The 23268-nt window shown below is 31.0% G+C and overlaps 2 long non-coding RNA genes across 2 annotated transcripts in view; both read right to left on the bottom strand.

Annotated features, from left to right (window-relative positions):
• LOC127279712 (uncharacterized) overlaps positions 1-23268 on the bottom strand; it is a 70110-nt gene that overhangs the window by 20553 nt on the left and 26289 nt on the right. The gene's annotated exons all lie outside the window — the stretch shown is intronic.
• On the bottom strand, positions 7459-8107 carry LOC127279704 (uncharacterized). The gene is made up of 2 exons (XR_007842676.1): positions 8045-8107; positions 7459-7607 (listed from the first exon to the last, which is right to left on the bottom strand). It is a non-coding gene; the product is annotated as an uncharacterized LOC127279704 (long non-coding RNA).

Raw genomic sequence — 23268 nt, 5'->3', positions numbered from 1 at the left:
AAAAAAAATTGATAAATAATTATTGAAAAAAATTCATAGGAAGAGGCTTCTTTCATTCTTTTTAAATTGAAGAAACAGTATATATATATCGAGAAAAAGAGAATACAAACCGTGTAATTTAAAATAATTTTCAAATAAAATGAAACAAGAGCCATACAACAATTGAAATACTAAAAAAAGGACAATGGAAGAATTGTATATATACATAGATTCAGAAACACCACAGGAATCACAACGTGAAGTCGTCTTTGCACCTTAATAGGAAGCGAAATCCGGTCAACCGCATTACACGCAGAAAAAAGGGAACCTGTTCGTATTTTAAGCCCCGCACATATTATCAAAAGAAGCCGCGCTGTCTAAACTGAATACATTGAGAGAAAAAAATGTTTTTCATTTTTTATTAATGACATTTGTCTTTTTTTCATTTTTCTTTTTTTTAAACAAAAGTTCTCTTTTATTAAAATGTTTGAACGAAGAAAAAATCTATTAATGAAAATTTGTTGTATATAAAAGTCAGAAGGCAATTTGTAAAATAATTACTGGTTTGTGCTAAAAGTGACAAAGACCGTTATACATTGCTTGTTATACAGAGTTGCTGTTACCTCGTTAGCGGTTATCACGCATATATTGATGCATCGCGTAAATGCAAAACACGAAAGTGTTTTATTAAGTATTACAAATAAATTTTTTTCTACAAAAAATACGCCTCGTAAAATAAAAGCAACATTGTCTATGTCCAGTTATGCTCCCGGCAACAAGAGGTAAGATTTATTTCAAACGACTTTATTTATGTTTTCATTTGCATTTAACGTAGTTTATTTATTCGTTTATGATCACGCGAGATTCATTCAATTTTTTGAGAGGAAGGAAACTCGTTAAGAGACTAAATTGACATTTTAATTATTGCAATATTTTTTGTTTCCGTCTTCGCAAATTATCATTAAAATAAATAACTGTTAAAAGTTTGTTTGAACAATTATCAATATAATTTTAAGCAATATATCTGTGGACTAAAGTGGGTTCTAATATTTTTTTCTATAGATGCAAATCCAAAGTTGTTACACACACCTGTGAGGCGCATATTATATACACTTTGAACGACTAAACTTCCCCGCTATTAAGCTGCACTTAATGAGCCAGGAAACCAGGCATATAATATCGCAAACACAGTAAAAGATGCTTTAGCTCTCCCGAGAAAAAAGGTTCGCAAAAGACGCACACTCAACGAATAGTATATATTCTCTATAACCAATGACTAAGCAGAAAGTTGATATTTTTTTTGGACACTCATAAATGATGATCTGCGAAGGTCATGATTTTTTGATACTAAATAAAAAAATTAGTATCATCAAAATTATTCTCTCGAAAGAAGACCTGGACCCGGGTTAAATGGTATATTATTTAAAATATTTTTTCACTACTTTAGTATTATTTTTCTTTTTTTTAGAAAAACATTATGTCATGTAATCGCGTTTTATGTTAGACTTAAAAGCACATCTCGAGTAAGATTACGCATTCGTTTTGCATACAGTGCATGTACCTCTTTTATGTCCCTCTCCGCGTAACGGATTCTCTCTGGTCTTTGCAAAACATCACAATGCAGGTTCCATTATTATATATATATATCCTACGTATGGTACCCTTCATTCTAATTACGAAATTACCCATGATATAAGGGTGTTGATAGTATCCCTAGACTCGTATAAAAAAGCATCGGGGTACTTGTGTTGCTAATTTATACAAAATTCCTTTGTTTAAAACAAAAACATAACTTTTATTAAAGCTTTTTAAAAATACTTGCGGATCATTAGTGTATTAATTGACAAATAATGCGTATTTATTTAGAAATTAATTATTCGGACGCTTTTATAATAACATTTATAATAATGAAACACATTTTTATTAACAATGATTAACGGTCTGTGATTAACGGTTCTTTTTTTTTTTTTGCTTCTCGGTATGAATTTATGTGCTTAAAGGAGTTTGAAAAGATTTATACTGGAGGTAATGATGCATTAAACTTGAAGTACCTCGTAGTTAATGAAGCTTCGAGGCCACCGACTTGTTCCTTCTCTGATTGAATTTTATGCTCCTGCTTAAATTTTTATTTTGGAAAATTCTAATTCACAGATGCTAAAGGAAATTATAATCACAGGGACAGTAGAATCTCTCATGTTTAAAATATAACTGTAAAAGGTTTGTCCTGTTCAATAAAAGTATATTCATCCCAAACTTTTAGTCTCCAATCAAGTTTTAAAGAAAAAATTAAACTAATACAATAAAAAATCTTTACATTATTTCATGTGTCAAATAATATATATATAATTTTGACTTTAGTTCACAAATGCCGGTTTTGTGTGATGGATTTGCATATATAATTATCTGCTACGTTTCTAGGGCTGATTTTGCTTCTGTTCATTTCGTATATTAGAAAATAGCCTACGGTTGTCACGCATATCCCTCTAGCAAAACGATAATTAATCGAAACCACATTAACTGGAGCTACTTTTGTCTGCACGAAAATTATTGTTTTCTTCAATGTTTAGCACGAAGCGTGTGGCCAAAAACTATGTATATTTCTACAATCGATTACTATGTGGGTTGTGCATTTCCATAATTATTGAAAGAAGTTCTAGAAACTAGACTTCCTTATAAGCCGCGAATTCGATACAAGTCTGGATCTTTTTAAAGATAAACATATATCTTTTTCGAATTTGAAATGAATTCAACCGCGCCTGAAGAAACAAATTTTGTATTTGAAATTCCGACACGAAATAGGTAAAATTAAACGATATTGGGGGTTAAGTACCATATAATATAGGTTTGAGGTTAAAGAGCAAGAAAATTAAGATAATATGTGATACTTGTTTTTTGAAAATGTATTAAATATTACGAGTCAAAGAAGAAGAATTTTATGGACCAAATCCTTAACGGAATAAATAATTTGCCATTTTTGAATATTTAATAACTATTAATAATAATAGTTATTGGATTTTATCTATTTGGGAAACTTATATTTTTATAGGGGTGCCTTCTTGTCGTGTTTATGATCAACTAAAAATGCCTTAAAGTTACTCTTGCGTGAAAAAACCAAATAACATAATTTTTTATTTTTTAGAAAAGACCCCTATATAATAGTTCTCTGTTTCCTCTTACAGAACCCTCGCTCGAATTAAAATGACCTCCGCTATTCACGAATTTAATGTTTCGAGAAACTACGCATCAAAAGTTAATTTTCATCAAATGAGTTTCTAATAATCTATTAAAATATCCTGACACATTTCAATTATTGAAATTGTATAAATTAACCGTAAAATTATTTCAATTTTTTCCCCCTCTTTTTATAAAAAAACGATAAAATACCAAAGTTTACCTTCTCATGTCAAATTAGTCAATATTAATATTTAAATTAATTTACAAGTTACAAAGGTATTAATTTATACCGACTTTACTAAATTGACATTTGGTTGTATTTTCATACTTAAAATCGGTACTTTTCTTTTTAACAATGTAAATAAATAGAAACAAAAATAAAATGTAAATATATAGAGAGAAAAAATGAGAAAATTTGCACACAGTAAAGAACATATGTCGACAAGGGTTGAAAAATACTTCGGTTGAGATTACAAAGATTTTGCATAAGGATTACTAGGAAGTATGTATAATTTCTTTTGAAGAAATAATGGTGGTGTTTTTGTACTATATATATATCTATGCAATATACATGAGTCAGTTTTGCCTAATAGTCTAATAAACTTAATAAGGAAGAAAATGTCCGCGGAAGTAAAGTGTGTGATGTGCAAACGAAGAAAGAAGAAACGAAGCGTGTCCAAGAGCACGCGCGCGAGTATATATCCTTGAGGAGGTTCTTCCTGTGAATTGGAAAAATATATTGTTGGCGTCGATATGGCGACGAGGCGGACAAATGTGTGTGTCTTAAAAAACAGTAACCCCTCGGATATATATGAAGTTCACAAACCGAAACCAAAAATTTAAACCAATGATCATCGCAATGTATAACAGAGAGAGAGGAGAGAGAGCGGGGGAATTGTAACCATAGGGAGAGAGGTACAACCAGCACGCGCCAGCCACACGCCTCATACACCTGGGACAGTTGGCAAGCGAGGTTTCCCTCTCTTTTTTTTCATAGTCAACACCCGCGTCCATTCTGATACTCGTCAAAAAAAAATTTTACGATTCCGAGTCATATAACGATATGGAGACTATTTTCAAAAACAATATATATTTTTTAAATACAAAGAGCGGCTGACTAAGAACGCAGTTTAGAGCTTTATATATTGCACCAAGTTTCAATGATTCAAAGTAATAGTATAAATAAAATAGTCGAAATTTAAAAAAAATAAATTTTTATACAAAAATTATTGTTTCATTTAAAAAAAAGGTTTTGATTTTCCATTCGATTCTATGAAAAATTTTGTTAAAACCATACAATTTTTTTATAATAACATAGCTTCTATTACAAAAAAAATAAAATTATTACAAAAAACATTTTTTTTGATTCACATAACTATTTATTTGGCCTAAATAAACGTTTGGTTTATTTTAATAAATTTCTCGATTGAAAGAAAGAAATTGAGCCGAATAAACTTGTTGATTCAAAAAAAATTTGGTTTTTCAAAAAAAAAAAATTTCTCAGTGATAAAATATAACACAATTGATGTGAATTTATAAAACTTTCTATAGATATTAATCAGGGACAGTAACGGATCAAAGGGACATTTTTTGTTTTTTTTTCTTATAAATATCTTAGAAATTTAAAAAGAAATTTTTTGAAAAATTAAGAATATTGAATTAGCTTTGGAAATAAACTTTCCATAAGTTATAATATACCTAAATTATGTCCCGAGTTGTTTTAATCCATATTTCTAAATGGAATATTTCTAAATCCAAAATGGTTCCAAGGTGGATTACAAAATCCATAGATTATAAATTTATAGAAAGTTTATTTCTAACGCTAATTTAATATAATTTTTCAAAAATGTCTACTTTTGTATAAAATAAAAACAAAAAATTCCCCTTGAATTCGTTGCCTATGTAATTTTTTAAATTTAAGAATAGGACATAAACTACAAAAGTGAGCCCAAGTTTAAGAATAATTTATACTTAATTAAATAAAATTAATTAACAAAAAATGTTTTTTAAAAATGTAAACAAAGAAGAGAGAACAAAATATGAGAGTTTCAGAAGAACGGGGCGTTTCGATCAGCGATGCTTTCATTCGTTGTTCGCTGGTGTGGGCGGAGGATAGTCTACATTGAATTAGTATGTAGTAGTACAACATAATGGTTCACGGGAACTTCTTTATTTCGCGTATCATTGGATATGAAAAATTTTCACATCGTACACAAAAAAAATACATTATACCAGGGGGTCACATAGTGATATATATGAAATATAGAAAAAATGAAGGGCATTCAACACGAAAAAATTGCTAACGAGACCATATCCTCCTTAAATGGAAACTGACCTGTCTGTCCATCAAAACGACCCTTATGTCCTGTCTTTCAACTAAATTAAAATTTATTCCCTCTCATTATAGTTCAATTCTATATAGATAAAAAAAACTCATCTCATCATCTATACAAAAATATTAATTATTTTTCCCAATTAATCATATTGAAAAGTAATTAAACTAGTTTTCAAATATATTAATTTTTAACAGAAATATTTATTTCCAACCGGAAGTTTAATTCTTTCCTGATTAACAAACAAAAAAAGTATACCTTTGATTGATTAAGCCATATAAAAATTATATACAATACCATAACATCTATATTTCTCTTTATTAATTAAATTGATTTAAAGCGCACATTAGTAACGAGCATAATAAGGAAATATATGAAGAAAGAAAAACCCAAGAATAATTATGGAAACCGAAAAAAACCAAACAAAAAACCAAACACCTTGATTTTTATCATAATAAAAAACGATCGAATCCCTATAATAAGATATAATTCAATATAAAAAAAACTTATTTAAAGTCAGAATCAAAAATAGAAAGAGTTAATGCCTCCGATTGTAATGTTTGATATCAAAGAAAATATGTTTCTATAAGATGGAAATTTTTTCGTTATATTAATAAAATAACAAAGGATGAGAAAAAAAGAGTGAAGCATATTGAGTATACCTGTATTAGAAGATATAGCCACGTGCCTCGGTCTAGGAAAAAGTGTTATGGGTATACCGATCAGTGATCTCTTCTCGAGGTTAATTCTCTATGGTATATATAAGAAACGCGCCAGGGTGAAGGGTAAAAGACGATGAGGATGAGCCACCTGATTTTTTTCGACAGTAGTTTGGCAGTAGATTAAACCCTTGAGGGAGCGGGTGCCTGCTCGCCGTATGCTTCCCATATGTTCAAACTCCCTTTATATATATATGTGTGTGTTTATATTTATATATACATATATGTATATATAAATAGGAACCGCGCGCGCGGGTGCCTTATATTCCATTTTCTTTCTCGCTAGTACCCCTGGAAACCATCTCTCGGAAAAAGAGGTGAGTTACCAGTGACATCGGGGCTTAACCTAAATAACTGTGGATGTGCATGCACGTACATATATATGTAGGGTATGTATGCATATGCACCTGCGAGGGCGAACCAATGAGGCTTTCATAATACTATTCGCATGCGAGGTGCTTCCGGTAAACAAGAAGGGATAATGATATACTCTCTGCATCCCCACTATTTCAATGATTGATGGGTTCCTTCACAATATTAGCCTACATTATCCTTTTTATTCCCATATACGCAAATATCAACTGAAATAATCTTTATCCTACACAGAGAAAAGTGAGTGTTGTTTTTGTTGCGGCCAATTTCTTAATGGGGTAATTATGATGAGGCTAAAAATTCAAATTTACCTTTGTTGGGTAGAGATGGGTTGTGACGCGTCACTGAAAGCTTCTGATGTAAATCACGTATTTATTTACGACAAAAACTATAGCACACTAGTAAATTACAAGATTTATCTTGACAATTGTCGAAAATACGTTTAATATAAATATGTGTGAGGTTATATGTGTATAATAAAATAACTAAAATACTGTTATAAAAAAAATTAAATTTTAAAAATTATAAAGAAATATTAAGAATAAATAAATTTATTCTTTTAATAAATTTATTGAAAAGATCTCAAGTTAATCTTACAACATTTCTTCATTTAGTACTATTATCATATGAATTCTTCAATTTCAGAGAACTATTGTGATTTTTAATTTTTTTGAAACAATCCTTAGAGTTAGACACAACGAATCAAACAGTTTTCATAATTTTTTTTAATTCTCATATTTTTGCTATAATTTGTTATACAAAGATATAAATAAATTAGCTTACAAATGAAAAAATTCGTATATGTTACCTGAATATATATTTCTAAAGTAATATTAAGTAACATTAAATGAAAATTGTAGTCTTAATAATGTGAAAAATGATACAATTTGAATAAATTTATATTTTTTTAAACAAGAAGTATTGTTGCGATTGCGAATATGAGGTAAAGCTTTTTCGACATACATATTATTGCTTTTCATTATGCGTGTATACTGAAAAACGAAAATCCTCTTCAAACGAAAAATGAAACCTATAAAACAATGAAAATAGAAAACATTCATTTACATTAAAACATTTTTAAATGAAATAATTTTTCTTCATATAAGAATTATTTTTCATCTTCCATTGAAAACAAATCTTCTGAAATTACTATTTATGTTCTTTGTTAAAACTGTTTTTTAATACATAATTTGGAAATAATTATAAATAAACAAATTCTTGAAATAAAAGTCCAGAACGGTTGTGTTGTGTCCATAATTATTTATAATTCGTTAGTAAAAATTGTTAATTTCTATTTTTAAAGATGGTAAAAGAATTTTACATAAATATTTAATTACTGACTGGAATTGTTTTTAACATTTACAAAAATGGTAATTAAAGATTTTTACCTATAAATTGTACTTAAATAAGGACACGATACAAACATTCTGGGCCTTTTCATTTCCATATTATATATTTTAAAATTACCTTTCAGTGTAAAATAATTCTCCTTTAAATAAAACCAGACTCGAATCGTTTTATTCCGTTAATATATATAATATATATAATATATGTATATATAAATTTATTCAAATTGTATCATTTTTTTCATTATTAAGATTACAATTTTCATTTATTGTTACTTAATATTACTTTAGAAATATATATACTTTTTATATTTGAAATTATTGAAAAAATAAAAATCGATTTTTTCGGAAATAAGGATCCTTTTAACTGTTCAGGTCACATATACGAATTTTTTCACTTATAAGCTAATTTATTTATATCCTTGTATAACAAATTACATTTAAAAAAATTATGAAAACTGCTTGATTCGTTGTATCTAACCTTGAGGAGTGTATAATAAAAAGGACTAATGCAATTATTTAATTGTTATTAATAACAGTATTTTACTCATCTTATTATACACTCATAACCTCACACATATTTAAATGAAAAGTATTATTGACAGTTGTCAACATAAATCTAATGATTTAACAGAATTCTACAGTTTTTGACTTAAATAAATACGTGATTTACATTAGAAGCTTTCAGTGACGTTTCACAACTTATCTCTAATAGGGTAAAAAAAATTTCTTCTAAAATAGGTAGAATTGAAATTTTCTCCTATTTCCAGTGTTAAAATGACACCTTTGGGCTAAAGTTTGTTGCAGGTTATTTTAACACTGAATTCAGTGTCAAAATAACACTCACTTTTCTCTGTGTACTCTTGACACTATAAAATTGATTTTATAGAACAAATATTTATTTTCAAACTCTAAAATAGTGTGTGCTTTTATCATTATAAAATTATACGGCTCATACACTATACCGGAAAAAATAGCATTTCTGCACTGAGAAAAATATGCTATTAAATCAACAGCATTTCTGATAAAGGCATAAAAATTGATTTTGAATATAAAATATTATATAGATTCATATAGCATATGCTTCAAAATCAATAATTTTTATGCCTTTGGTAGAAATGCTGTTGATTCAATAGCATATTTGCAGTGTGTATTTAAAATAAACATAACATTTAATTAACTCAAATAAATTTTTTTCAGTGTAGAACTTTAACTTTACAAAATTTATATATAAAAGAAATAGTTTTTCAATTTCAAATATCGTGTTTGAATGAAAAGACAACGCGGTCTTTTCTTCAGTCTTGTGCATTTGTATGTAGTTCATTACACAGAAAGGGATCCATACATTTTTGTCCGACTCCCGCGAATAAAACACCGGAACTGGGTATATATTTATGAAGAAGATTGTTTCGAAATTTATCGCGTGGGAACTGCACAGAGGCGATATATACACCAGACGAAAGTTACTTAAATTTTTCAGAAGATAATGTTAAATATTATTCAATTATTAAAGTTTTTTAATACACATAATTTATGTCATCTCCAAAATTCTCAAAAAAAACATTAATTCAGAACAATATGCAAAATTTGTAGGTTAGGAATAATAACAAAATAATGTTATTGTTATTAATACAATTTTGACTTAATGATTGAAACAAAAAAAAAGGCCAGTATTTAGTTTCTGTGGCAAGAGAAATGATGAACTTTCTTTCATTTTGTATACATATCGCTCATAATGAAATTCATGGAAGTTGAATTTTTATATAGACTCCTTTTCAGGAAGGATATCCGGCAATTTATTGATTATTGATCGCCTTCCTGTATTATCCTATATATATATATATATATATATATATATATATATATATACCTCTAATATAAGATGACTCAACGCGGTGGTTATTACATCTCTGTTTTCGTTAAAATTGACTCGAGACATCCTGTTTAAATTAATGATCCTCGCAAAGCACATTCAAGAAATCTCACGCTAACTTCTTCTCCATTCATTAAAGCCCCCACGAAACGATAATACACTACTATAGATTGGTATATACATATATATACGTAATCTGAAAGGAGTTCTCGTCCGCAGAGTGGGCGTTATATTGGGTGAGTCTCAAAAGATTCGAACCCCCTGACAATAAAAATCTCACACACATATCCCGCCGCGTGACTCTTCGAAAACTCTAAACTTTAATATAACATTTCAAAGACACTATTCCAAATTGTTAATATAATAGATTCTATAGAGCACCTTGTACGATCCACGTAGGTGTTCTAATTTCATCATTCAATTTTTTTATCGATTCAAAGGGAAAATAGCATCAGGAAATATGGATCGTCATTTCCTTATGATCCACCCCTATGATGGCTTAATTTCATTATAATTATAATATAAACCTTCCACTATTTTTAAATGTCATCAGGATTTTTTAAATAATTTCTGAAAATTTTGTTTTCTAGAAAACAAAAAAATTACAAATTAACTTATGATTCAATCTGAAATTAAGGAAAAATTTCAGAATTACCTAGTCTTATATACAGGATGTAATATTCAAAAGACGTTGGCTAATATATTTATATTACAATAAGTGGCGGAAGTTGGGTGCAAAAGTGAAGAGAAGAAAAAGGAGGAAGAGAAAAAGAGAAGCCAGTGTGTCTGAAATTGGACCAACAAGTCATGAGATTTATGGTGTCGGTCCAATTATGATAGAGCTCAAGATCACGCGGGATGAATGGATATTTAACCAATATATACACATATGCGAAAAAACCAACAAACGTTTACTGATCTGACGCCCGAATCAGCGGATGTGGGCGGCTCCGGTTTTGGGGTACACTTCATACGCGATTAAAGCGATTACATCAACTTTCATCTTTAAATTTTGACCCTCTCTCATGGCCCCTTTTATATACATATATATGGTCAGGTCCCGTATCCAGGATTGGTACCTGCGATTCAAAAATCACCATAGGAAACTTGAGGATGAGAAGCAGACGATTCTCATAAGGGTTAAAGTTCTCTTTTTCTCCCAGCCGTATATAATATAGAGAAAGGTACTTTCCTTCTGAGTATATTCAAAGAAAATAAGTAATATTGTTCTTGATTTGTTTATGTCTTTAAGGTTAAGGATGAGATTTTAAAAGGGATTCTGCTCTGCTGGAGAGTTGGTCCCTTTTCCAGATAAGAATCTTAAAAGCTTTTCCTATGGGATTTAAATTTTAAGAGTGGGAAAAAATTGGAGAGTAGAAATTTTCAGCAATATTTGAATTCATTTAACCATATTTTACATTCAATTATGATTCTTATCATTTCTTAATTTGAAATAAATTTCGAAAATTTAGTCATTGAAATGCTTAAAAATTTTGATAGTTCTGAAGAAAATATTTCCCACAGCGAATAGTTCCTACAGTACTATCTTACTGTATGTGCAAAAAATTATTATTATTATTATTATTATATAAAAGATTATTATTAAAGTCCGGATATTCTAATTCCATCTCACATTTTCTACATGTTAATTATAAAAGAATGTGAGAAAAAGTCAGAATATAACACGGTTTATTTTATAAAAAATGATAAGCTAACGAGGATAATTTTCGAGGCGACAACAACAAATGACAAATACACGAGATCTTGATCGTTTGACAAGAAACAAGCAAGAATGAAATAGTACAAGTATTTTTTGTTATTTATAGGAGACAAATATGCTGATAGATTGGATTCGATAAGACTGTGTTGAAATAGGTGCGAAGACTAGAAACTGTGTGGCAAGAAGCTGATCTACTATAGGATGACACGATCAGATTACCGCAACATAATGTTATCCCTATAAAGGTCGCTTTTGAGAGAGTAGTCCCCACGGAAAGAAAACTAGACAAGTTATAATGTCTACTTCCTATATCCAAGTTCTTCGTGGTACGACACCCTGTGGTTTTTCGAATATATATAAGCTCTATGAAAAAAGAACCACAAAGATACAATCATCAGATCTTTCTAAATCAGTGCAAATATCAGGATTTTCAAATTAGGAGAAAGCTGTTCCTAGAATTTAAAAGCGATTTTTTACTAATATCAAAGGAAATAAATTCAAATTGTAGTTTTATTTGTTTTCTTTTATTTTCATCTATAAAAATTTTATGAGCTTTCATGGAAAAGAAACTTCGGATTCGAGTGTTTTTACCAAAATAAAGATAAATGGTATAATAATGTTAGTATGATAAGATTTTCCATTAAAACAACTTTTTTTAAACTCCAAAAATTCTTCTGAAGATAATAAATACTGTGCAGAAAATTTTGGAAATAAAATACCAAAGGGAATTTGACTCTCCTATACTAAATTCTATATAGAGACAATAACATTCCTTATGAATGGTTCAGTTGCAGTTTTTCTGTAAAACAAAATTCATACAGGTGTTAACGACATTCCGCTTGACACCCGATCATGGTCCTGACGATCAGCTTCGTCACTCCAGATTCCCCGGGTGGTCCAGTCCACTGTACCCCGATCCTATCTGTACACGATCTTTAGGTATATGCTCTGACAATATATATATACCAAATAGCCGTGCGAGAAATATTTTTACACTACCGATCATCATCACTATAAAAATTCTAATCGCAAATGCTTCTTCATCGCTTCCGAACATTTCCGCAAGCATTAAAAATTAAATGGCTACCACCCAAGTAGTAACACAAGAAACGTCAATTCGATTTAATCGATTTGAAACGAAGGATGTAATCCGGAGAGTGAGAACACGTAGCGATTCCCTTAGAAATTGGATATGTCGATCTATGCTCCAGATTGTATAAGACGTGTGTCAAAAAGATAACCTGCTTTTTTTCTGTTAATAAAGAAAACCCATTTTCTTTACAAATTTTGAGAATTTTTTCGACATTACCATCTCGTGAAATCTAAACTAGTCAAATTTATTTCTCATTCGTTAAGAAACATATTAGTTTGCACGAAAGTCAATGCGAACTTTAAAATATAAAATAAGTAACAATGTATAAATTTCTAACATCCAACAACTAATGTAATCTAATATACACATAAGTAAAATACACCCAAAATGTTACATAATTTAATTGGAACATTTTTGACGAGGGTTTATTTTGATATTTTAACGATGATCTTCGATGATTCTCAAATCCTTTTACGCGTTGTTTTGTTAACTTTTGATATTTGATACTCGAACGGTCTAGTGCGCATTGTACATGTACAAGACTGGAAAGATACATATATAGATCCACACAGGATCATGCAACATAATACTTACACTGTGTGGCTATATATACATGAACTATGCCAGTATGTCTGGGTTAAGTCTACTCTCTCGCATTTTCAACTAGAAAAGATTTACAGTGATAATAAATAAAAATTTTCTACCTTATGATTTTCGAGATGATATTTTGGATATAGAATTTGAAATATGTTAAAGAATGTGAAATAAACTAAAAAAAAAATTATTACGTTTTATAAATCAATTTTAAGAGAGTCGCCAAAATCATTAGCGATAATTATAAGAAGAAAAAGAAAGAAAGATAAAGCGTTGTTGATGCAGAATGGAAAAGAGGGCGGACAGCTTACCCTAAAAAATGGTATACAAAGATAATAAATGAATATTCCTTCTCTATTATTCCCTCTGCTATAAGAAAACTCAACTTTTTTCCCATTTCAAAATAATTTAAAAAAATTTTCCAAATTTTTGATAATCTCTACACTATCAGAAAAATTTAATTTAAAAAATATTTGTTATCTTCTTCGTTCACTCAAGATTTGACATTTATATCCGATTCTGGTTTCTTTCTATATATCAGAGTGATGATGGGAACCATAAAATCACTGTCGCCAGACGTTGAAAGGCCACCCCTTAACAATATTTGATGGGGGGTGGTCTTGACGAAATTTTCTGACCGCCGACAAAGTTGCCGATGAGAGAAAGAGCGATAAAACAAGCCGCCCGTCTAAATACGGGCCCGTTGCCGCCTTCTAATATTAGTGCCCCCAGCAAAATAAGCTCAACAGCGCTCTAAAAAAAATCGTTTCTTGACCAACCGTAACGACCAATTACGTATCGGCGGCTGCCGAAGTACACGCGGTTTATAAAGAAACCAAAATATCGCTAAACAAGACAAAACAATAATATAAGTATATATATAGAGTCCATCAGTCGCAGATTTCAAGATTACTTCTTTAACTGAAGATACAAAAAAAGTTGTCCTTTCCCACTAAATTAGTTCTCACAAGAATAACAATCTAAGGAGATTACAATTTATAAAAAAAACTATAATATAAAATGCAGGAAAAAAGAAAATTTTATTTTAAAATATTAAATTAAATTACCCCCTAAATATAAAAGTATTGATAATCACAATGAAAATTATATATAACTATGGTTGCTGAATCGCAATGGTTTCATTTTAAAGAATTCGTTACAACCTATAACAAAGGAGTGCCTAATTATCGTTGCCATGAGAAATTATGAAAACTCAAGTATAATATGACAAACCTACTCTAAAACCAGAAACGTTTCGGTCAATTCATGGGTCGGCAAATGGGCGCCACTCTGATCTGCCCTGTATATACAAAACTCATAAATTGCAGAAGCTGAGAAAAAGGATAATCCGAATCCCTTTTTTCTAATTTAGTCTAAATTCGAGATTAAAAAATCTCTGTAATATTCCTGAGTCACGTTAGATGAAAAATTTAAAGCAAAACATTTATGAACAATAAAAAATTTTCTTTATTAAAACTTTCATATATAAAGTAAAAAAAAATTTATTCTAAAATTAAAAAAATTAATACTCTTAAATTTAGAATAAAATTTTTCCATTGTAAACAGCATATTGTAAATTTAGGGAAAAATATTCTAAACTTAAGAATAAACTCGTGATATCATTATATTTAAGAATATTTGAATGTAATTTATAGTATATTCAATTCTTCAAATAAGAATATATTATAAATTTAAGAAAAAAATATGTTTAAAAACTTTTATAAACTGGGGAAAATAACTTATACTTTCACATTAAAAAATCAAAAAATTTCTTATACTTGTCGTGAATATAAAAATCCGATTTCTCAGAAGATTCTAAATCCTCTATTCCCGAATTTTGACAACTTTATTAACCACTATTGTATTCTAAAAATTGTCTTTTGGCGAGAAATCGCGTGAAATAAAGGAAAAGAAACAATTTTAGGGTTTGACTGTTTGCCTTAAAAATTTGAAAGGGTTCTTAGAATGATCAATCATCGCTTCTCTAGTTTTTTGAGGTATAATAAAATGTTCCCTGGGGAGAAAGGATTTTACCAACTGGGACTCTAAAAATGGCACATCAACAACAGGATGAGTTATATATATATGAATATAGATTCTGTCGAAAGGCGTATTCCTTGTTTAAAGAAGTTGCATTCTCTAACAAATTTTAATAGGAAAATCATATTTGGAGTTCTAGAAGAGATGTGTGCACGTGCCAGCCACGCTTCGAAAAAATGACAGTTGGTAAGCGAGCTGACCATTTCAGTTACTTTACATTTTATATGACGTTCAATTTTTTGTTTCTAAGTTTGAAGAATTTTCTTATACGAGTTTCAAATAATTCTTCAAAACCACGAATATGACTATTATAAATTTATACGGGATATACTAAACATATGTCTGAGCAATAACTTTTTATTTGTTATTCATTATGTAGTGATTTAAATTTAACTCCTCAAAAAATGAAAAAATCAAATATCGTATAAAAGTGTAAGTAATAAATTACATAAGTATAATTAGAGAATTTTTTTAAATTTGCGAGATATTCCTTCGGTAATATCACCAATGAAATACAGAAAAAATTATGAACAAAAAATTTATAGCGCACTTTTTGATTGGTCTACCGGATGCTAACCTACACTCAAATAAATTTCGGAAAAAATTTTAAATAATTAAATTTTTGAGATAATCGCTCCATAATACCAAAACTGTCATTAGAAAAAAGTATCGAACAAAAAATGTATGGAGCACTTTTTGATTGATTGGTACAGCGGATGCTGAGCTACACACAAAAAATCGTGGAAAAAAATTTTGGAAAATTAAATTCGCGAAATAATCGTTCGCGAATACCGCCAAATTCTTTAGCAAAAAGTAGCAAACAAAAAATGTATGGCGCACTTTTTGAATGGTCCAGCGGATGATGAGCTAAACTAGAAAACAAATTCGAAAAAATTTTCGAAAAATTAAATTCGCGAGATAATCGTTCGGGAATACCGCCAAATTCATTAGCAAAAAGTAGCGAACAAAAAATGTATAGCGCACTTTTTGATTGGTCCAGCGGATGCTGAGCTACACTCAAATAGATTTTTTTAAATTTTGGAAAATTTAAATTTTCGAGATAATTGTTCCGGAATACCATAACTGTCTTTAGCAAATAGTAGCGAACAAAAAATGTATGGCGCACTTTTTGATTGGTCCAGCGGATGCTGAGCTACACTCAGATAAATTTTTTAAGAATTTTTGAAAAATTTAAATTTTCGAGATAATCGTTCCGGAATACCATAACTGTCTTTAGCAAATAGTAGCGAACAAAAAATGTATGGGGCACTTTTTGATTGGTCCAGCGGATGCTGAGCTACACTAGAAAACAAATTCGGAAAAATTTTCGAAAAATTCAATTCGCGAGATAATCGTTCGGGAATACTGCCAAATTGTTTAGCAAAAAGTAGCGAACAAAAAATGAATGGCGCACTTTTTGATTGGTCCAGCGGATGCTGAGCTAAACTAGAAAACAAATTCGGAAAAATTTTCGAAAAATTCAATTCGCGAGAAAATCCTTCGGGAATACCGCCAAATTCTTTAGAAAAAAGTAACGAACAAAAAATGTATGGCGCACTTTTTGATTGGTCCAGCGGATGCTGAGCTACACTAGAAAAAAAATTTGGGAAAAATTTAGAAAAATTAAATTCGCTAGATAATCGTTCGGGAATGCCGCCATAGTGATTAGAAGAAAGTTCTGAACAAAAAATGTATGGCGCACTTTTTGATTTGTCCAGCTGATGCTGAGCTACACTAGAAAACAAATTTGGGAAAAATTTAGAAAAATTAAATTCGCTAGATAATCGTTCGGGAATGTCGCCATAGTGATTAGAAGAAAGTTCTGAACAAAAAATGTATGGCGCACTTTTTGATTGGTCCAGCGGATGCTGAGCTACACTCAGATAAATTTTTTAAAAAATTTTGAAAAATTAAATTTGCGAGATAATTAATCGGGAATACGGCCAAAGTCTTAACCCGGGAGTCTCGAACAAAAAATGTATGGCGCACTTTTTGATTGGTCCAGCGGATGCTGAGCTACACTCAGATAAATTTTTTAAGAATTTTTGAAAAATTTAAATTTTCGAGATAATCGTTCCGGAATACCATAACTGTCTTTAGCAAATAGTAGCGAACAAAAAATGTATGGGGCACTTTTTAATTGGTCCAGCGGATGCTGAGCTAAAGTAAAAAACAAATTCGGAAAAAATTACGAAAAATTAAATTTGCGAGATAATCGTTCGGCAATATTGCCAATAAAATTCGGAAAAAGTTTCGAACAAAAAATGTATGGCACACTTTTTGATTGGTCCAGCGGATGCTGAGCTACACTCAAATAAATTTCGGAAAAATTTTTGAAAAATTAAATTTTCGAGATAATCGTTCCGGAATACCATAACTGTCTTTAGCAAATAGTAGCGAACAAAAAATGTATGGGGCACTTTTTAATTGGTCCAGCGGATGCTGAGCTAAAGTAAAAAACAAATTCGGAAAAAATTACGAAAAATTAAATTTGCGAGATAATCGTTCGGCAATATTGCCAACAAAATTCGGAAAATGTTTCGAACAAAAAATGTATGGCACACTTTTTGATTGGTCCAGCGGATGCTGAGCTACACTCAAATAAATTTCGGAAAAATTTTTGAAAGATTAAATTCGCGAGATAATGTCTCGGGAATACGGCCATAGTTATTAGAAGAAAGTTCTGAACAAAAAATGTATAGCGCACTTTTTGACTGGTCCAGCGGATGCTGAGCTACACTAGAAAACAAATTTGGGAAAAATTTAGAAAAATTAAATTCGCTAGATAATCGTTCGGGAATGCCGCCATAGTGATTAGAAGAAAGTTCTGAACAAAAAATGTATGGCGCACTTTTTGATTGGTCCAGCGGATGCTGAGCTACACTAGAAAACAAATTTGGGAAAAATTTAGAAAAATTAAATTCGCTAGATAATCGTTCGGGAATGCCGCCATAGTGATTAGAAGAAAGTTCTGAACAAAAAATGTATGGCGCACTTTTTGATTGGTCCAGTGGATGCTGAGCTACACTAGAAAACAAATTTGGAAAAATTTTCAAAAAATTAAATTCGCTAGATAATCGTTCGGGAATGCCGCCATAGTGATTAGAAGAAAGTTCTGAATAAAAAATGTATGGCGCACTTTTTGATTGGTCCAGTGGATGCTGAGCTACACTAGAAAACAAATTTGGAAAAATTTTCAAAAAATTAAATTTTCGAGATAATTAATCGGGAATACCGCCAAAGTCTTAAACCGGGAGTCTCGAACAAAAAATGTATGGCGCACTTTTTAATTGGTCCAGCGGATGCTGAGCTAAAATAAAAAACAAATTCGGAAAAAATTACGAAAAATTAAATTTGCGAGATAATCGTTCGGCAATATTGCCAATAAAATTCGGAAAAAGTTTCGAACAAAAAATGTATGGCACACTTTTTGATTGGTCCAGCGGATGCTGAGCTACACTCAAATAAATTTCGGAAAAATTTTTGAAAAATTAAATTTTCGAGATAATCGTTCCGGAATACCATAACTGTCTTTAGCAAATAGTAGCGAACAAAAAATGTATGGGGCACTTTTTAATTGGTCCAGCGGATGCTGAGCTAAAGTAAAAAACAAATTCGGAAAAAATTACGAAAAATTAAATTTGCGAGATAATCGTTCGGCAATATTGCCAATAAAATTCGGAAAAAGTTTCGAACAAAAAATGTATGGCACACTTTTTGATTGGTCCAGCGGATGCTGAGCTACACTAGAAAACAAATTTGGAAAAATTTTCAAAAAATTAAATTCGCTAGATAATCGTTCGGGAATACGGCCATAGTTATTAGAAGAAAGTTCTGAACAAAAAATGTATGGCGCACTTTTTGATTGGTCCAGTGGATGCTGAGCTACACTAGAAAACAAATTTGGGAAAAATTTAGAAAAATTAAATTCGCTAGATAATCGTTCGGGAATGCCGCCATAGTGATTAGAAGAAAGTTCTGAACAAAAAATGTATGGCGCACTTTTTGATTGGTCCAGCGGATGCTGAGCTACACTCAGATAAATTTTTTAAAAAATTTTGAAAAATTAAATTTGCGAGATAATTAATCGGGAATACCGCCAAAGTCTTAACCCGGGAGTCTCGAACAAAAAATGTATGGCGCACTTTTTGATTGGTCCAGCGGATGCTGAGCTACACTCAAATAAATTTTTTAAAAAATTTTGAAAAATTTAAATTTTCGAGATAATTGTTCCGGAATACCATAACTGTCTTTAGCAAATAGTAGCGAACAAAAAATGTACGGCGCACTTTTTGATGGGTCCAGCGGATGCTGAGCTACACTCAGATAAATTTTTTAAAAAATTTTGAAAAATTAAATTTGCGAGATAATTAATCGGGAATACCGCCAAAGTCTTAACCCGGGAGTCTCGAACAAAAAATGTATGGCGCACTTTTTGATTGGTCCAGCGGATGCTGAGCTACACTCAGATAAATTTTTTAAAAAATTTTGAAAAATTAAATTTGCGAGATAATTAATCGGGAATACCGCCAAAGACTTAACCCGGGAGTCTCGAACAAAAAAAGTATGGGGCACTTTTTAATTGGTCCAGCGGATGCTGAGCTAAAATAAAAAACAAATTCGGAAAAAATTACGAAAAATTAAATTTGCGAGATAATCGTTCGGCAATATTGCCAATAAAATTCGGAAAAAGTTTCGAACAAAAAATGTATGGCACACTTTTTGATTGGTCCAGCGGATGCTGAGCTACACTAGAAAACAAATTTGGAAAAATTTCCGAAAGATTAAATTCGCGAGATAATGTCTCGGGAATACGGCCATAGTTATTAGAAGAAAGTTCTGAACAAAAAATGTATGGCGCACTTTTTGATTGGTCCAGCGGATGCTTAGCTACACTAGAAAACAAATTTGGGAAAAATTTAGAAAAATTAAATTCGCTAGATAATCGTTCGGGAATGCCGCCATAGTGATTAGAAGAAAGTTCTGAACAAAAAATGTATGGCGCACTTTTTGATTGGTCCAGCGGATGCTGAGCTACACTCAGATAAATTTTTTAAAAAATTTTGAAAAATTAAATTTGCGAGATAATTAATCGGGAATACCGCCAAAGTCTTAACCCGGGAGTCTCGAACAAAAAATGTATGGCGCACTTTTTGATTGGTCCAGCGGATGCTGAGCTACACTAGAAAACAAATTTGGGAAAAATTTAGAAAAATTAAATTCGCTAGATAATCGTTCGGGAATGCCGCCATAGTGATTAGAAGAAAGCTCTGAACCAAAAATGTATGGCGCACTTTTTGATTGGTCCAGCGGATGCTGAGCTACACTCAGATAAATTTTTTAAAAAATTTTGAAAAATTTAAATTTTCGAGATAATTGTTCCGGAATACCATAACTGTCTTTAGCAAATAGTAGCGAACAAAAAATGTATGGCGCACTTTTTGATTGGTCCAGCGGATGCTGAGCTACACTAGAAAACAAATTTGGAAAAATTTCCGAAAGATTAAATTCGCGAGATAATGTCTCTGGAATACGGCCATAGTTATTAGAAGAAAGTTCTGAACAAAAAATAGATGGCGCACTTTTTAATTGGTCCAGCGGATGCTGAGCTACACTCAGATAAATTTTTTAAAAAATTTTGAAAAATTTAAATTTTCGAGATAATTGTTCCGGAATACCATAACTGTCTTTAGCAAATAGTAGCGAACAAAAAATGTATGGCGCACTTTTTGATTGGTCCAGCGGATGCTGAGCTACACTAGAAAACAAATTTGGGAAAAATTTAGAAAAATTAAATTCGCTAGATAATCGTTCGGGAATGCCGCCATAGTGATTAGAAGAAAGTTCTGAACAAAAAATGTATGGCGCACTTTTTGATTGGTCCAGTGGATGCTGAGCTACACTAGAAAACAAATTTGGAAAAATTTTCAAAAAATTAAATTCGCTAGATAATCGTTCGGAAATGCCGCCATAGTGATTAGAAGAAAGTTCTGAACAAAAAATGTATGGCGCACTTTTTGATTGGTCCAGCGGATGCTGAGCTACACTCCGATAAATTTTTTAAAAAATTTTGAAAAATTAAATTTGCGAGATAATTAATCGGGAATACCGCCAAAGTCTTAACCCGGGAGTCTCGAACAAAAAATGTATGGCGCACTTTTTGATTGGTCCAGCGGATGCTGAGCTACACTAGAAAACAAATTTGGGAAAAATTTAGAAAAATTAAATTCGCTAGATAATCGTTCGGGAATGCCGCCATAGTGATTAGAAGAAAGCTCTGAACAAAAAATGTATGGCGCACTTTTTGATTGGTCCAGCGGATGCTGAGCTACACTCAGATAAATTTTTTAAAAAATTTTGAAAAATTAAATTTGCGAGATAATTAATCGGGAATACCGCCAAAGTCTTAACCCGGGAGTCTCGAACAAAAAATGTATGGCGCACTTTTTGATTGGTCCAGCGGATGCTGAGCTACACTCAAATAGATTTTTTTAAATTTTGGAAAATTTAAATTTTCGAGATAATTGTTCCGGAATACCATAACTGTCTTTAGCAAATAGTAGCGAACAAAAAATGTATGGCGCACTTTTTGATTGGTCCAGCGGATGCTGAGCTACACTCAGATAAATTTTTTAAGAATTTTTGAAAAATTTAAATTTTCGAGATAATCGTTCCGGAATACCATAACTGTCTTTAGCAAATAGTAGCGAACAAAAAATGTATGGGGCACTTTTTAATTGGTCCAGCGGATGCTGAGGTAAAGTAAAAAACAAATTCGGAAAAAATTACGAAAAATTAAATTTGCGAGATAATCGTTCGGCAATATTGCCAATAAAATTCGGAAAAAGTTTCAAACAAAAAATGTATGGCACACTTTTTGATTGGTCCAGCGGATGCTGAGCTACACTCAAATAAATTTCGGAAAAATTTTTGAAAAATTAAATTTTCGAGATAATCGTTCCGGAATACCATAACTGTCTTTAGCAAATAGTAGCGAACAAAAAATGTATGGGGCACTTTTTAATTGGTCCAGCGGATGCTGAGCTAAAGTAAAAAACAAATTCGGAAAAAATTACGAAAAATTAAATTTGCGAGATAATCGTTCAGCAATATTGCCAACAAAATTCGGAAAAAGTTTCGAACAAAAAATGTATGGCACACTTTTTGATTGGTCCAGCGGATGCTGAGCTACACTCAAATAAATTTCGGAAAAATTTTTGAAAGATTAAATTCGCGAGATAATGTCTCGGGAATACGGCCATAGTTATTAGAAGAAAGTTCTGAACAAAAAATGTATGGCGCACTTTTTGATTGGTCCAGCGGATGCTGAGCTACACTAGAAAACAAATTTGGGAAAAATTTAGAAAAATTAAATTCGCTAGATAATCGTTCGGGAATGCCGCCATAGTGATTAGAAGAAAGTTCTGAACAAAAAATGTATGGCGCACTTTTTGATTGGTCCAGCGGATGCTGAGCTACACTAGAAAACAAATTTGGGAAAAATTTAGAAAAATTAAATTCGCTAGATAATCGTTCGGGAATGCCGCCATAGTGATTAGAAGAAAGTTCTGAACAAAAAATGTATGGCGCACTTTTTAATTGGTCCAGCGGATGCTGAGCTAAAATAAAAAATAAATTCGGAAAAAATTACGAAAAATTAAATTTGCGAGATAATCGTTCGGCAATATTACCAATAAAATTCGGAAAAAGTTTCGAACAAAAAATGTATGGCACACTTTTTGATTGGTCCAGCGGATGCTGAGCTACACTCAAATAAATTTCGGAAAAATTTTTGAAAAATTAAATTTTCGAGATAATCGTTCCGGAATACCATAACTGTCTTTAGCAAATAGTAGCGAACAAAAAATGTATGGGGCACTTTTTAATTGGTCCAGCGGATGCTGAGCTAAAGTAAAAAACAAATTCGGAAAAAATTACGAAAAATTAAATTTGCGAGATAATCGTTCGGCAATATTGCCAATAAAATTCGGAAAAAGTTTCGAACAAAAAATGTATGGCACACTT

Source organism: Leptopilina boulardi, unplaced genomic scaffold, assembly GCF_019393585.1.
Source record: "Leptopilina boulardi isolate dan_hultmark-lab unplaced genomic scaffold, ZJU_Lbou_2.1 LbouV2_112, whole genome shotgun sequence".
NCBI lineage: Eukaryota > Metazoa > Arthropoda > Insecta > Hymenoptera > Figitidae > Leptopilina > Leptopilina boulardi.
This window is presented reverse-complemented; position numbering and strand designations above follow the sequence as displayed.